The sequence below is a fragment of the Apis cerana genome, linkage group LG6 (assembly GCF_029169275.1).
Source record: "Apis cerana isolate GH-2021 linkage group LG6, AcerK_1.0, whole genome shotgun sequence".
Taxonomy (NCBI): Eukaryota; Metazoa; Arthropoda; class Insecta; order Hymenoptera; family Apidae; genus Apis; species Apis cerana.
In genome coordinates, this window is record NC_083857.1 from 11,845,809 (window position 1) to 11,864,326 (window position 18,518).

The 18,518-nt window shown below is 35.7% G+C and overlaps 1 protein-coding gene and 1 long non-coding RNA gene across 4 annotated transcripts in view; both read left to right on the top strand.

The window, feature by feature from the left end:
* LOC107994179 (neurogenic protein mastermind) overlaps positions 1 to 18,518 on the top strand; it is a 212,046-nt gene that overhangs the window by 39,078 nt on the left and 154,450 nt on the right. The gene's annotated exons all lie outside the window — the stretch shown is intronic.
* Positions 9,590 to 18,518, top strand: part of LOC107994189 (uncharacterized) — a 38,590-nt gene continuing 29,661 nt past the window's right edge. The window contains exons 1-2 of the long non-coding RNA XR_009830209.1: positions 9,590 to 11,206; positions 11,423 to 11,479. This is a non-coding gene — a long non-coding RNA (uncharacterized LOC107994189). The remainder of the gene's footprint in view (positions 11,207 to 11,422; positions 11,480 to 18,518) is intronic.

Here is an 18,518-nt window from a genome sequence, read left to right on the forward strand (position 1 = left end):
TGATAGAAACAATCGTAGAATTTCGTAGAACTCGATGTCTTTCATCTTGTAAGCGTTTTTCTAATAAGTGTTCAAGTATTGCAATTATTATATAAAAGTGGGTCATATTAAAACTGTTAATTAGCGCGAGAATATTATTTAAAGATATTTTTATTCGATGTTAATCGAAAATGACAGTTTTGTTTTATTACAAATTTACAAAATTCGAAGATCAATGCATAATAAAAATCTCTATCTATTTGAATCTTTATCATAAAATTAAAATTAAAAACAATTTCAACATGCTTGTTGGTTTAGCATTGCTAGTTTGTCTATAAAACAGATTGGACTATTATAGGTATATTTAAATTCTTACAAAATATTCGTGTTTCTCTAGTTAAGCAATTGAGCAATAAATCTATGTTGCTGACGCAAGAGAGTATCGAATTATTCCGATGCGAAAATGTACAAACATCGTGTAACGATTCAAGTCATTTCGTCATTTCTGATCTATTCTATGATAAAGATAATGTATAAAATTAATTAAAATTATAAAAAAAATTCTCCCTTTTTAAATCAATAAAATATGTTATTCAAATATGTTATGAAATGGATAATATTAATATAAATCTGATTATAAATGCATATAAATGAGCATCGTTCATATGTTTATAACAACAGAGTTTTAAACAATTTGATGGCCCACTAATTCGACCTAATTGAAAGCTGGCTTAGTCGAACGCGTTCGGTCAGAGGGCACGATCGGAGTCGCTACTCAGCCTACCTACGTCTGCCGACTCAAGGACGAATTCTTCGAAGGTCGAGCAAGCAGCGTCTCTCGAAGGTATATATGCGCCACCAGAGGCGAGAGTAAGGAGAACGTGAAACGGGAGAAAAGAAAGTGCAAAGAGAAAAAGAGATGAACGGAAAAAGATATTCAACGATGGGTTTCGTTCAGAATGGACGATAATTGCGCGCTTGCATTTGCCTCGTTCTATATGACCGAGCTGAGAATGATTTAACGAATATGGCATCCAACCTTCCTATCGGTGGAGATTCGTGCCGCGAAACTCACGTTCTATATCTTCTCCTCTCTTTTTCCGTGTCCTCCCTCTATCACGGTCCCCCCAACAAGAAAAAAAGAAAGAAACGCGGAGAGCATAATCGACTACCAGCTAATACTAATGGTACGAGCCGTGGCCATTGAGGACCAGTCGATAAATACAACCCAACTGCGTAAATCCACTTTGTTCGGAATGGCACGTCGGGACGCGACGCTCTGACTTACGAGGTAGACGGCTGACTTACGATCCTTATTTAAAATCGCCAAGTTGCCGCGCGCACGCGCGTAGGCCATGGCAATAAAATCCTTTAGCGCGTTACGGGGTGTGATCGGGACCTGCGCGCGCAGCTACGCGCTTAATGGCGGCGATTTTTGCGCACTCGCGTATTATGCGTACATTTGTTGAATTATTTGTGAACGAGTTCGGTTGATTTATGGGAGTTGATTCATGAGTTGATCATTAGATTCTTCTCCAGTGACTGGTACATAATAGCTCTGGAAAGTATGTCTGCTTGCTATCGTGCTAGCTTATACGTACGTAAATAACTGTGTTTACGAGTTTACACGATGTAATAGAATGGAACAAGTCTCAATGATGTTGATATTTTTGGAAAGTGGGTAATTCAAAAGAATTCTTAGTACATTATATAGAGAAAATGAATATTATTATTGTCTGTATCGTTATTTTATATAATATTTGGAAATAATATTCAATATTTGATGTTTATAAATATTTTAGAATTATAAATTTTAAATTTCCCAATTAAATCAATCTTAAAAATAATTTCGAATTTAATAAAGGAAACAAAGAAATTACTACTATATATATTGTCAAATGCAAAAAGGAAAGCAAACAATAACAAATAAACAATTCTTCATCGTCATCAATAAAAGAATTTCAATTGATTTCAAGTCAGAAACAATTTTTCAATTAGGATTATAACCTATGCTTTTCTTAACTGGTTTATCTACTACATATCCTAAGAATTATCTATATATCTACTATGATGTAACTTGGAACAGTAACTAATAGTATTTGATGTTATGCAGAATTGAATTGATAGCTATGTCAGATTTGCGATCTAATCAAGTATAGTTTTATCATTATTTTTTAACTATCTTCCATAATTCGCATTTATTACCTTTCAATTTGTTATTTTTATACTTCCTTTTGCATGGATATCATAATATATATTCCTTTGCGTTGGCGAGATATTCGCGAAGATTATTACGTCTGTCGAAAATAGAAATTCTTTTAAAGGAGAAGAAATAGTACTTTCTTATGAATGAAAATTCATGAAAATGCATTAAGGATAATTCATAATACATTTTGTGCAGAAAACAACAAATGAATATTTATGGAGCATGATCGTATAATATGCAAACAGAAATGAGAAAGAAATTGACATTTTACCAAAAATAATTATTGTTCTAGTTTGATATTAATAAAAAATGTAATTATAAATCAATGGTAATTGAAGAAAATTTAATTTATATAAGTTTTTTTAAATTATAATTATATTTGTAATTTTCAATTATAAAATGAATAAAAATAAATGCATAAAAAATAATATGATAATGTTCAGGAAACGAGTAAAAGACAAAAGAAAGTTATACTACATAATCCAGAAGAAGGAAGTGCTCCTTCCAATTGCGTAGTCTCGCAGACGAACTTTCCAGTAAACACATTGATCAAAGTGAAATCTCCATATTTATATTCATAAAAATATTTACAGAAACATTTTAAACTTTATTCAATGGAAATTAAAAAAAGAAAATAGAAAATAGGAATAATTTTTATTAGTAAAAAATAAAAAAAAAAAAACGCGGGAAAAATATGCTTTAATAAGGATAAAGGAAAATTATGATGTACAAATTGCGTAAATATATGAAAAATATTGATGACGAGTTTGTACATAATATCCCGATCATAACGGTCGCCCTGACACGTACCTATCAGTGGCGCCCGACAAGTAGGAATAATGATAATGGTAATCCACAGTAAGACGAGTAAGTGCGGCAACCTCCTAGACATCCCTCGATACTTGCCGCGTACCCCCACTCATGCAACATTCACCCCACCTCCACTATTCGACGTTGTGATTTTCCCCTACTACTCAACTATAATATCTTCCCCTGCCACTTCCTCTAGGCAGGTTCGGTCAGCGTGATGCCTCGCCCGCGATTCAACCTGTTTTCCACCCCACCACGTGTCACGATGGACTACTTCCCCTTCGCTGTATTTTCATCCCCACCAGGCGATCATACAGTCTCCCCTCCCGGTAAAGCACGGTGCTCGCGCATGCGTGCGCCGGATGCGTGCGTGCGAGCGCTGACCGTGTGCGCTGGTGCGCGAGCGTTCGTGTAATAATAATAAGAAGAGAGCAACTCTATGAGGAACCAACGGCCTCCGACCCGTTCACCCTATGCTAGGTGGAGCCGGTCTGATACTGTACCCTCAGTGGCTCTCAACTCACGGCGCCGAAAATGTCGACCATTACTATCGTATGAGTTTTTTGAATTATATATGAAATAAAGATACGATGTAATTATTTATATTTGTATTGCAATTTTTTTAAATAATGATCCTTCGTGTTTTGCAGACATGATTATATAAAGTTTTAATTAAAATTTGTATTTGTTAATATAAATAAAATTATGATATTTGATGATCAATATTTATAAAATACAAACTTTTAAAGATGCATTTTGAATATTTTTTAATTTTAGACATATAAAAAAAATAAAATTTGTAATTGTATATATATATATGTTCTATTGTAAAAAACTGTATAATTATTACATTATACAATATGCATCATTAAATGATTGAAACCAATTTAATTATTAATTTGTAGATATTTGTAATAACGTAAGCAATTAATTATATTTCATGAATTTATTTGTTGCAATTTCGCAACAAAAATATTAATTGTACGTGAGAAATTCATATAGCATTAAGGTCATGTTACATTTCTATATCTTGAGTGGTAATTGTATTCGAGTGAATCATTGAATTGCTTGTTTGCCGCTAATTGAGTGTCACTGCGGGTGTGACCGTGAACGAAGAGGCAGGAAAGCAAGACAACGTTGTGGAGCAGTATCTCTATCCTCGCCCTCTACCTCCTCCCTATACCACGTTGTGTTTCCCCATGCCTACCCCACCCATAGTTCTCACTGTAAGCGAAGTGGACACTAGGTAAAACGATGGTGGGGCGGACGTGATGCAGAGGGGAAGTTCGTGGTACCGTAGACAGTGGGTATGCCGATGAGAAAAGAAAAGGGAAGGGGCAAATGCGGTGAGGTTAGGTTAGTTTAGGTTAGACGTGCCTCCGAAGAAGAGCGGAACTGGTCTGAAGAGAGAGAAAGATAGAGGGAAGGGAGGTCACTCGAGAGATCGCCGAGAGATGACACCACCGCGCCCACACGATCCAATATAGTGGCAACTGCATTCGTGCAGGTGTAACGTACCGCACACCAGCACCCTCTGCCCTCCATTACCTTTCTCTCAATCTTCGTGAGCACCCACTTTACCCCACCCTTCTCGTTTTCCTTCGTCTTCTCGTTCCTTCTCTATCTCTTTCTGTTTCTATTTCAAGTTATATCCCCTGCTTTGGTTACAAGTCCTTCAACGATCCTGTGTCCTCGTATTTGTTCTTGCAGCACAAACCGGAGTACGAATACAATTACAATTACGATTACGATTACGATTACACGGGATTGACCTGTCGCCACTAGTATGCGCATGCCGGCAACGTCGCAAATCCACGCTTCCCCTCTTCCCTCCTGTACTTGCTGCTACTCCTCCACTCCAGTGGTTCCGTCTAACTCTCTTCCTCGCGTCCATTCGTTTACTTGATCTGTCTTTGTTACGCGATACATGCGCTAGTGGCGTCGCTGTGCGCAATACTGTCGCGCCATTGCAAACGCGCGGCAGTGCACTGTCGTCGCCACCTTCGTTTGCGATATGAGGTCACGCATTAACATGAAAAGCAGATTAAAGCTTGTTTTCTTTAAATGCGATTTACGAACGCATCGAATGTATTCATGTTTGCTTTATAAATCTTTACTAGTAAATTTTATCGTTGGTATTCAAAATAAATTTGGTCTCTTTTCGTATATTGTTATAATAATACTACACCATATTAGAAGATTCAATATCTTGATTTTGGAATTTTTATGTCTATTTGTTATGTAAATATTTGGAAGTAGTAATGTGTTTATTTCTCCCTGTAAAATGAAGCTCTTCAATGGTGCGAATTATCAGAGTTTACACGTATAACATTAATTACCACCTACAAGTGATGTTGAGTGAACAACTGAATCTTGTCAAACAAGGGATGAATTTGACTTAAGATTCTCTTGTTGGAAACATTTGAAAACAAGATTATTAAATTAATCATCATCGCTTTTCAAGTCTTAATGTTTACTTGATGTTTATGAATATTATATGATCATTCATAACTTAAAATAACTTAAAATTTATTATTCTATTGTTATTATTATTTATAATATTTTTATTTCATGATTTCTTCTTTATAAAAATAATTTTACTATATTTTTTCCTTATAAATTTATTCATCGTGAATTTATAAAAATTTAAATTAATATAAAAAATTTCTTGGTTTATTGATATTTTATTTCATTAAATAATATTTCATTAATTCTTTGTAAAATATCATATTTCTAGATTTTCTACCCTAATCGCATCGGTCATTGAATATAATTACAATTTTAGAATCTCATTGCCGGTATCTTTATTTCGTATCTTGTATCCTTCAACTCAAACACGAATAGTCTATGCATAAATAACTTACAAGAAGAAATGCACACATAAAAATTTACCTGTTTAAAACAAGTTTATAGTCAAAGTAATAAGATATTTGATAACGAAAATAAAATTTTAGCTATAATTTTTTAAAAATTATCAGTTTCGTAAGAAACCAACTAGTATTTTTTCATGCAGTTAATGTTACAAATTTTCATTAATTAGTGAATAAGTAGATAAAAATAAATAAAAATAAATGCTCCTTATAATAGGATATGATTAATTTTAGAATCATTATTTATTTAAGCTTTACAAAATAATTTCTGGATTCTGATTACTTATCATATTTTTTTTTATAATTCTAATCGTGAAAAAAGTGTAAAAAAATAATTAATGACAAAGGAACGAACAAGAAAATAATGAAGATCGTTCGTGTATATTTTTCCTTTTTATCCCCGTCACATTTAATTGACATACCTTTAATTGAGAATCGACAGATATAAACAAAAATAAAACCGTAGCCGGTCCATCTCTATTTAGTGGTCACGTTGAGATGCCATGTCCAGAGAACGTTCTCATGGTGAATTTCCAATATCAAGCCCAGAGACCGATCCACCGAGCCCGGCATCCACTACAGTTCGATTCACAGGATCCAGCTCGCGGCTTAATATCACTGCTTGTTGGATGTTAGCATAAGCAAACACAGGGGGCTCGAATAGTAACCCCGTGTGGATAAATTGTCGGCCTATCGAAAAGTAGAAGAATGAAAAGGGCGAAAGCTGCTCAAGCAATGACTGCCTTTAACAAAAGGACCCCTTTTCAATAGCTTTTTATCTTGCAATAAGTACTTTCAAAAGAATAAATTTTCTGAATTTTACTTGTCTTTCATTTTTCTTCTTTGTTTTTATTATTATATATACCATAATTTTTGGTTGGAATCGATATGATTCAATTCAATAAAAAATTTAAGTTGAATTATTTATTCAAATATTAAAAAAGAATTTTAATTTGCTTTTTAATCCTAATAAAATAATATGTATACTATAATATTCAATATACTAATATTTTTATATAAATTTACCGATCAAATTCTGAGAGAATTTTTGAAAATTTCATCAAAATGTTTATGAAATCTATTCTAATAGGAATGAAAAAAATTCGAGGTTAGAGATCACTCGTTGAAAAGAGTATAAATGATGAGGTATATAAGATTTGTTTGAATAAATATCTTCAAACGGTGGTACAAAATAACAAATGTGCATTTCAATTCTATGCAAATAACATCGTATCGTATTAATCACTTAATAACTTTTTAACGTTCCATTTTATCAAAAATACTCAAACAATATTTATTCATCAGTTTATATCTTACATTCAGATTTCATTCTCCACAAGTATTCATATCAGATACTACTTATTTTTCCGATCCTTCGTCTCGGAACAAACTCGGTCCCAACGTCCAAATTTTTTCCAAGCCTAAATCATTTCCTCCACTGTCAGATCGAAATACTTCAATTCCTTGACAAACGTTCCATCGTATATATTTCATCGACGATAATAAGACGATCGACGAATCGGCTGTTTCCCTTTTCGACGATCAACCTTTGCAGATGTAATTTCGATCATTGGCGAACATGTACCAAGGAAACACTCAACACGAACGAAGCTGCGGGTGTATTGTGCCGGGTGAAATTAAACCGGATTTCACGGGGGATTAAATGGTATTTCACGAGGCACGGGGATACGCGCGGTCGAGGACCACCATCCCACTCCCCTCTCCTCCCCACCCCTCGGCCCATTCTCTCCCCTCCCTTTTCCTGTTTTGAATTTGGGCGTGAATGTGACAGTTGGTTTATACGATTTTCGGATTGATGGGCTCGCCGCGTGGAATGCCAGGAAATGACGAAAATAATTATTATCCGCGGAGCTACTCCGCTCGTTCGCGTTTACGGAACGATCTCGCCGTTTGCGCTTGTGTACGTAGCAGGTTCTTCTGTATGTATGTATTCGGGACATCGATGGCCATCCCGTCCAGCCTTTCGATCATGGATATTAACTGGACGCGGAATCATTGCCCCGTGCCGCGTAGCCATCCGTGGTCACCGAATTGGCAAAACCCGAATTCACTTGTTTGGCCGATAAAAATTCGGCCCCGCTGCCGGAGAACATCGTCATCCACCCCCGCCGCGTGATATCGAGCGTGTTGCGCCGCGTGTCACTGACTCGTTTCACAATAATTTCGCGTTCCCCATCGCTGCCCGCTTCTTCTCCACTTCCCATCCCATTTCTTCTTCTCTCTTTCTCGCGTTTTTTCCCCCCCGTTTCTGTTTACTTTTCTTGTTCGATTCCGTTTCGTTCGGTGCTCGATGTAAGAAGACGTTGCGCGACGCGTTATCTTAGTCGAAGATCAATGTGGTTCAAAAGGAGTGTAGAAATTGTTTTTAGCGAATCGATAAGTGCGCGGTATTATTTAGATTCCCGTGAGTTGAAATCAAATGATTTTTTTCTTTCTCGAAGTAAATTACACTACTTGTAGTCAGGTACTTTTACGAGATGGATCGTAGGGTAGGGTAGAGGTTGTATAAGTGTTTTAAGATTTTCGAGATGAGTACGTGAAAACATTTACGAGCATTATAAAATCATCAAGGTATTGATTGTCGTAAGCATGATGATACCTTTATAAAGCATATACCACGGTAATTCGTGATACCTGTTACCTGTATTTTAAGAGGGGGTTCAAATGGTTGTTGATTGTACGTTGTTGTTTTAAGGGGTGGATTTAAAGGAGGAAGTGGAAAAAGAGGATTTTCTTAAAAATATTTTTTTTAATTATAACATGTTAGAGAAAATGTTAGTTATTTGCGGTTGTATTTGTTGACTTGTTTCGAGTGAAAGAAGAGTCATGGCGCGGTATAATGGAAGATAATTGATCTTGGAGTGCGTAACACTTTATAACGGTAATAAAGAAAGGGGAATCGTATGATTGGCAATATCGAATTAAGTCAGATCTTGGTACGAGGTGGTTTTTATATAATTTTTCTCGTTAGTTTTAAAGTAAAAAACACTCGGTGTTTATACAGCTATTCTATTATCTTTCGATGTACTAATGCGTGACTAAGAAATGAACTGTGCAATACTTTAACTACTAATGCAATTTTCCTAGTATTTATATAGTATAAAGATAGTGTGTATACGTGACGTCAGGAATATTTTTCGAAACAAATCATAGTTCTTCAAGAATGCATGATTATGAATTCTATTATATACCAGCAAATCGTCGACTTCTATTCGAGAATAATACAATTGCAGATATTTTATTTTGTAACTTAGAAAATAAAATCTTTCGACACTCACTGATTGAATGGCAAATACCTGCTGTAGTATATTAAACATAAATCAAATATTTTCTATCTAATGATTTCAATATTCTACGTGTCACGTATGAATTATAATGCTATTAATATTAACGTAAATATATCTTTTACTATTGTCTCTTAATTTTAAATATTTTTTAAATTGAATATTGATTATAAAATATTAAGAAATTCTAAAGATTCTGGAACATTTATCTTTTAATTTTATAATCATACTCGTACAATTTTTGTTAAATTACAGTTATATATATATAATATATTTAATCTATATATTTAATCCAATCACTAATGCTCATCTCATAGAAACAAAAAAAAATTAAAAATTATTTTTTACAAAATTAATCCATTAATTCATTATTAAATAAACGAATAATTGAAATTTAACTTCATACCGTAATAGTTTTAGTATAATAATTGATGATATAATCGCTGACTCTTGCTAAACTAGTTCCAATCTCCGCATCGCTCTTCAACTCAATTTTCCCAACAATTCGACCTCCATAAAACCAAACCAGAAACAAAGAGAAAGAAAAAAAAAAATTCTTGTCAAGAGCACAGGATATTTTTCTATCTAACGAATTTTCCACGCTGGAAACAAAGGCGGTCCCCATAACACCGTACAATACGTGGATATATGCGCGCTGAGATGCGCGCACAGGTTCCAGCAACAATATCGCGGTCGGCGTAGAGCGTGCATCGCCGTAAGCAATGCATCAGCTTCGGCTGACCAATCCCAATAATTTACGATTATCGATCCAACCGTGGTGCTCAAATTTGCTAATTACGCAATAATTATACGGCCTACATTAGATCCCCGACTACTACAGCGCCACTCGCGAGGCCACTATAACCTGTGCGGCGAATTTATTGTCCCCGTTTAAACCGTATGGATGCGCACTGTTTGGGTCAATACAAGCTCTGGCAGGTCGTGTCAATAGTTCATAGTCATGTTAGGTCGCGTTTGTATTGACCGTGTGGCTGTGTCACGTGTACGATGATCACAGCCATTTGATTGGCCAATAGTTTCGCGGCTGCTTGAGAGCTTTGCGAGCGGGAAACGCGCTCGTTCGTTCGTTTGGTTGGATAAATACGTGTGCGCGAGTGTTGGTGTGGACGAACGGAGAATGAGAGGCCGCCTGGTCGCGTTTGGTCGTTCTCGATGCGCAACGACGTTGACGGACTATAGAGTGAACGCCGAATCTCCGCTGTAAGATACATTACACGTTCGCCATTAATAATTAACGGCGGTAACGTTGAAGAGAGAACAATATCGTGGATGCTGGTATATGATAAGGTTTATGATCGGCATTGGATCGAGAATGGACTATTAGTAAATTCATTGATGAATTCTTGTAGCGTTTAGGATGCAAGGATAATGGTTTATAGAATAATGGTTTGATATCATATCAAAATTTAATAAAATAATTTTCTGTATAATTTCTTTTAATTTTTTAAATAAAAACAGTAAAATATAGGAAGGAGAACGGTAGATAATATATTTATTAATAGAAATTAGTAGAAATCGTATCTAAATTTTTTTTAATAATTTTAAAAAAATTTGTACTTATATTTTAAAGAACTATACGATATAAAAAAAGTATAAGATATCAATAACTTGAAATTTCAAGTACATGATAAGACAATTACGATGATACTAAAAATAACTCCCGTTTACCTATTAAATAGATAGCAATCAGAAATAATTTCGCTATTGGCAACGCACAAATCTCTCTCAACGATTCGTTCTCTCAGATGTAACATTGTTTTCCTTTCGATTATTGATAATCTTGATGAGCGACAGGTGGCACGTCTTTATCAGCTGCTTGAAACAGATACTATTATAGCGAGGTCTGCTCGTGTCTTCATTTAGAATGATAAAGAACAAGCACCAGTTATAATTAGTACGTATGCGTGTTAACTGTGACACGCGTATTAACCATTTCGCTACTCGTAATGAGACTTCTTAATTACATGAGTGGTTGAATAACAAATGCATAATAAATGCAAACAAAATTATTCAAAGTAAGAATCAAATACAAATGTCTCTAAATATTATTCAATACTTTTCAAGTTTATTTAAAAACTTAATTTTATTACATTTATGCATAAGCATGTGTTCTATTTTACTAAATATAAATTGTATAAAATCTTGATTTATTCTTTTCTAGAATGTAAAACGGTACGCGATTTTTCAGTATAGAGGTCTGTTTCTAATGCATACATTCCTTTTTGTTTCAGGTAAGTCTAAACGTAACGGTACACCATTGCTACAGCCTATCTCGGTAACCGATTATAGTGAGTACATACACTTCATATGGTGAACTTGTGCAATATACGTTGGAACAGTAGCTTCCTGAATGTTAGGACCATAGCCAGATGTAAATGGACTCGATGAATTTTTTAAAACTTAGGAGTACATGCATCTGAATATTTTAGCTTTATTTATAATAGAATATACTAGTATTATTTATTATTTATAATAGAATTTAAACATAGGATGTATGTATTATTAGTGTAATGATGGTACAAATGTGCACTATATGTATTTATTTTCGTCATTGCCTTTACAAGCTTCTATATACATCTGTAGTCTATTTATTACATCCTCGTGTACCAGAGACAGCGGATTAGGACAAATTTATAGCTTGTTATCAACCACCAATAAATGTAGAATAGCATATCCTTAAATATCATTATATTAATCATTAGTATTATTTATTGATTGTTCTAACCTCTAAAAATAGTCCATCTTAAGATATATTTTTAGTAAAATTACGAACTAAATTCATAATTTTTGAAGACATTTTTTCCCAACAAAATCAGAATTCGTCTTCTAGTTAAAATTTCTCTATTATGTGTGTTTTTTTATTCACTATAAAAACTTTATAAATACACAAAATAAGCTTTCTCATTTCATTCTTCTTGACGCCGCTTGGCGGCGTTTTCGTTTCTCGCATGTCTCATCGTGGCGCGAACGAACACCATGGGAACATGAAAGAAGACAACGATACGACGTTGAGATGGCTGCGAAGAGGTGAACTAACAGGATCGCAACAAGTGACCGACCGCCGCGCCCTCCTTCTATTATTTCCTCTCCCTCTTGCTTCACGACTTGTATTCCCGATAGTCGCTACCCCTCTTACCAAGCTTTCTTCGCTACTTACTGTATCTCTTTGTCTAGCTCTTTCGCTTTGCGACCCTTTCCATTGATACCGACTTTTTCGCCCTCGTTTGTTTCCTTGCTCACATTTCTATCTACTTTACGGTCAGCAAATAAAATAAAGATTTGAGATTCTTTATTAATTTTGAGGTTAAATATCTTTGTTTGAGTTAGAAAAATCGATGAAAGTTAGTTCTTAAAGAATGGAAATATAAGTTTGGATCTTATTTATTTATTTTAACGAAAATAATCAATTCTTAAATCTGATATCTTTACTTTTGATTTTTATTAATTAATTCTATGCATGTCTGTATATTATATTAAAAATTTGTCTAATATATTTAATGCTTTAAAATCTTTAAAAATTTTGTACAATGATTGAAGTAATAAACTAGTAATATGAACAAATATTCCGATCGAATATAATCGAACGAATGATCGTTGGAAAGTGGTGCAGCGGCTTGCCTGTCACTCGCCAGCATGTTTCCAAGGCAAATTTCTCGCGAATTGTGGCGGCGACAGCATGGGATCGCGGCCTCTCTGTTACCATGCCGATAGACGAAATCGAGCGTTTTCGATCGTCGCCAGCCACGTGCATTGCGTAATGGTGTCACGTAATAACAAGGAATCGACCTTCTCCTGCATAACCACCCACCTTCTCCTCCTCATGATTATATTTAATACATTCTCTGCTCTGGGAAGAGTAAATTCTCTGCTAGAATGTTCATATCGAATGAAAAAATTCCATTAAAATATACAAGATATTCTATTCTTTCTCATTGTACTATTTTATTTTATTATTTACTTTATTCAATATTCAATGTTGCTCGTATTCTATGATTATTATTCTTATTTCTCGAAATGAAGAACAGAGAAAAATCATATTGTTGGATTTTAGTTAATATTTTTTTCAGTTAATATTATAAAACAGCATCGTCGATTTTGTTATATTTCAAAAAATTTTAAAATATTTTTCAAATATGTATAATCCAAGAATTTTTGGCGGAATGGAATATCTCTTCGAGTTTCAGGATAATTATACGAGTTTTATCGATCAAGGACAAGCTGGCAACGACTACCAGATAATAATCTCTTCGCTCGTTGCAAACGCGACTTAGAGGTATAAGCGCAAATTCTTGGGCAACCACGATTGCTCGATAATGAATGTCTGCTGTCTACGTTTTGGAGATTTCGATCGTATTAATTTTGTACTTGTTTGATTCGTTTCCAGAATATCTTTTCTATTGATTTTTTTTATCTTTTTCTTAGATCTTTAATTAAATTCTAATTAGATCCAAAGATTAAGAATAGTAGGATAATATTTCTATACTTTTTTCTTTTTTTTCTTTTGAATACACAAGAAAATAACAATAAGGAATTTGAATTTTTCAAAAAAGTAAAGTGATTGCTCTATAAATTGATCAATTAACTTAAAATAGCTATGTCAAACTTGTTCTTCAACAATTGAGCTTCAACAAAAACCTGAAGTTGTCGCCGCAAAGTTGCACTTCAAAAGTGAAAGTCTTGTTGCATTGTCATTACAAAAACTGATCCCACAACAACTATTTACTACATCACGGATTCCTGTAGGGGAATTTCCTGGTTAAATTGAGTCATCACGAATATTCTTATTTACAATTATTTCTATAGAAAATTTCATCTTGATAAATTTTCAGATTATTTACTTTCTTAAAATTTATTATTAGACAAATTTCAAAATCTTACAACATTTCCTGAATCTAAAAGATCCCCATTTCCTTCCTTTTACACAAATATTAGAAAAGGCTGTTTGATCGTTATAAAATAATAACCATACATACTTTCTGAAGTATCTTTTTCCGCACATCACGATAAAATTAGCCTTGATCCTCCATGGCTCTTTCCATAATCGGTACCCTCTCGTCAATCGCGAAAATACCTTCAATAATACACGCATTCGATGCGTGATCTTTGAATTCCAATTAGAACGATCGCTGCTACCGTTGCTGCTGCACTTGAAATGCTATTTCAACGATACTCGACAATCTGTATCTCATCTCCAGAACAGTTGTTCTTGCCATCCCCAAGAATAAACGTAAAAAAGTGGAGACAGGTAATGGCCAGCTACCCAACATCACCCAGTTTCTCGCCTGCATTCCACCTCTCGCGCCTCGTCATTTCTGATTTCTGTAATCCCGGCTAATCACCGTTCCCGACAATTGCACCAACTTTTATGTAAATAGCGTAATGACCGAGTAGAGAAGTCGAGAAGCATGCACCGTTGGATCGAAAAATGCCGCGTGTCCATGGTGCCGCCGCGAGGCGCTCATTCGCGAGCAACTGCAATCCGTGCAAATGTTCCCGTATCTCGAAAGGAGAGTCAATGTTAAGAACCACGCAATGCGGGTAACAATGTGTTGCAAATATTTCGTGAGGAATATTTCCTTGATTTCGTCTTCGACTTGCAAGTTTCTCTTTTGTTCGTCGATAAAAAAAAAAGAACGTAGTTCACTTTTGCATAAATTCGTAGCCAGAGGATTTTGTGTTTTCTTAGCATTCTTAGTGGCTAAGTATAATGTACCGTTTTGACTCGCTGATATTATGTTAAAAGTGTATTCAGCTTAAGATAATATTTTTTTCGAGGAGACGAAAAAAATTCGTTTTTACAAGGTAAAATAAATTTTTATGTAAAAAAATTGTATAAAATAATAAAAAATTTTGTTCCAATTAGAAGTTGTTTGAAAATTTTAAAAATTGTAAATAGGAAGTATTATTCCTTACGTCATTATACATTTATGAAAACCCCTTATATTTATGAAAAACTTCGTTAAAAGAGAGATACTAATATTTTGTCAGGCCCATTCTGTAAAAACATTTTTATACTATTTTTAGTAAACATGGAAAAGTTAATTGCCTATTCATCGTTCCTTTCCTATTTCTCTTATTCTTATTTCCTCTCAGTACTAACAGAAACTGATTAAAGATTTATATTTTATCTTTTTCAATAATCAGATTTAGTTTCTTTAGAATAATTCAGAGAAATTTTACATTTTTTTATTATATATATATATAAAACTTCTGTCGTTATATAATCTTCATCTATATACAATAGTCTACAAGAGTTCATGAAAATAAATTTTCAGTTCTTGTGCTTGTTTCAATTTTTTCCAAGGTCTCGAAAATGGCTATTTCAACGGGATAATGTGATAACCAGCCAATAAAAAATCAAATCTCGGCCGAAAATTCATCGAACATCCACGACTGAGCGGATTGATCGCGAGCCAATGAACGGCAGGACCGATTGCCAACGGAACGCGGAATATTTTCGCGAACGTGTTTTGGCACGCGCCTACCTTCTATTATATCGCATCCAATTAAAATGAAAGGGACAAAAAATCGAATTCTCCTGTCCGCCGGTGATCCAATTATCGTTTAATCGTATCCTGCTTCGGGCTGATCGAACCTTCCATATATCTATCGTCATAAAAAATGATGCCTACGGATAGTAACACTCAGAATTATGGAAAATGTACGGTAATCAAAATATTAAAAAAAAATGCCCAATATCATATTATTATTATTATACATATAATCGATCATTACAATTATATCAAATAAATGTAGTTATAATTTATTAATTTTGTCCAACGAATTTAATTTTGCTACTCAACTTTATTGCATTTTAAAATTTTTTATCGAAACAAGATGAAAAATAATTCGTAAAAACTCGAAGATAATACTTAAAATAAAAACGAGAAAGAAGCGAGAAAAGTGTCGTCCATAAAATCATATCATCTTTCATAAGAAAAGGGTGAAACCAAAAAAAATTCACAAATTCAACGAAGTCCATAAAGTAATATTCCAAGAATCCGAAAGCGAATCTCCATAAGTATAATTTCGTCTACATTTTTCATAACATGTTCTCAGCGCAGTACGCCTTCGGAACAGTGGCGAACGATCGAAGCAACGCCAGGCCAGACCACGCCACGGCGAGTCAGGCCAAGCGAGGCCGAGTCGAGGAATGCCCCGAGGCTTATGCTTAGGACACTACGAGCGCGCACTCGAGCGCGCACGCGCGCGTGCACGCCTTCTCTGTGTGCTGGCATCGCAGCGTAACAACGCGATAAGTACAGCGGCCGCGAGTCGAGAGTGGTAGGTACTCTACAAGATAGGCCGCGGCCGCCTTTCCTCCCCGGTAAATCGGCGCGGACTGTACGCGCGCACGCTGCCTGCACGGAGAAAGGATATGCGGAAAGGTAGCGGTAGATTCTCTAACACACGTCGAGTCTGCATATCCTGCGCTCCGCTTCGTCGTTCTCTCCCCACCACGCCATCTCTTCTCGCTCCTTTTTCCCTCATCTTCGCCCTTCGTCTGCCTCTCTGCTCCCTTCCCTCTTACGGTCCTTTCCTGTCGACGAACTCACGAGTTCATAGACAAGGACTCGGTGTTGTTCACCGCAGGTGGGACTGTCGAAAGAGCGAGAGCGATGTCGTCGAAGCGAGAAAAGTGTAGAAGATAGAGTCGAGTGGTGGGGAGAAAGCGGTGGATGTTGGAGGGGTGGGAGTCGGTGGTGGTGGTGGTTGCAGCGTTAGAGAGGGGTTGTGTTGGTGGGGATGGCAGGAGGGTTGCAGTGTGTTGGGCAGTGGTGGGAGAATTGGAAGCCCGAAACGAGGAGGAGGGGGAACTCGAAACGTGTAAATGCGTGTGCAATACTGTTAGAGCACGCCATGGCTCGGCTGTGTATGGCTGTATGCACGCGTCTCTCGCGTGTGAGTCAGCTTCCTGTATCACCGGTCGAGTCATTCCGTGCATATTGATATTTTCGGTATGGCGAGTATGCTACGCTTCGGCTATGTTGGCCGAGTTGATGCGAAACCATCGTCGCGAATTTTCCACGATCCTCGACTTTTTATTCGGAAGATATAGACACGGTTGAAAGTCCTACGTACGTATGGTGGAGCGACGAATCGTTAAATTTTAGGAGCTTGGAATTATCGATTCCAATTGCAAAATTTAAACTGACCGCGCAAAATTGTTGAAGACTTTCTCTGAACGCGCGCAAGCGCGTTAATGCGTTAAGATAAAACTAATGTGTGAAATAAGTAGATTTGAAGGTTAAATATTTTGAAATGTGAGAAAATTTGGTTTGCTTTCAATTATTATTATTATTTTTATTAAAATCTTTTTTGTAAAAAGGATTACTTTTTAACGAATAGTTTAATATCTCATTTTTTATATTACAAATAATATAGATTCTATTTGTTCGAAAGAAATGCTTATAATTAATACGATTTAGAAACTTTATGAATACTTTTTATTCTTTCTTTATTAGTAGAGGCTATAGAGAACGTTGTTTCGCGACATCTGCAGGTGAATTTTCGCGGATGGTAGAAGTTAATTCCCGCAAAGAATAGAGCTTAATTATAGTCCGATATCCAGATATTGGGAGTGTGCCCAATAACGTTGTTTTACCTTCGCCACAGGTCAATGGCGAATATTTATGCTTTACCTATTTTACAAACTGCCATTTTCACGCTGCGCACTTAATAGCGTATGCGCCGTTCGCCAATTGGCCACTCGTATTAAGGATTGATCATTTTAGCGCAATTAACGCGATACTGTTCGCCAAATCGGTTTATCAAACTTGTCAATAATTCCCCGTACTGCAATTTATTTCTCTTTCTCCGTTATACTTTGCATTACGCAAAGTTTGTACAATTAATTTCAAATAAAAAAAATAAGAATTCACACGGATCGAGTTTTTTTAAAAGTCACAATGCATTGGCCAAATCATCGCATAACCTGAAATTCGAACAATCATTCTTTTCGTTTCTCCACTCGTATCCATAGAATTTGAGATCGAGTTACTCTAACGATGGCTTCCATTCACGTGCCTATGACGTCCAGTTACGTCCAGACGTATTAGAAATAGCGAACGCGCGTATAGAGAGAGGCCATCATCCGCCATCTACCTATCCCCGTTGTTCCACGCTCGAACTGTACCGTCGTTGCGGGTTTTCCCTGTGCTCTCCACCAACCCTTCGAACAAACGGGACAGAGAGACGAAAAAAGAACGAAAAAGAGGAACAACGGGAGCCAGGATGGATGGAAACGAGAGATAGAGTTGGTCCACGAAGCCTACCACGGGAGACTCGCAATTATTTTATTTTTGTCGCGAGCCAGCCGCGTTCTCT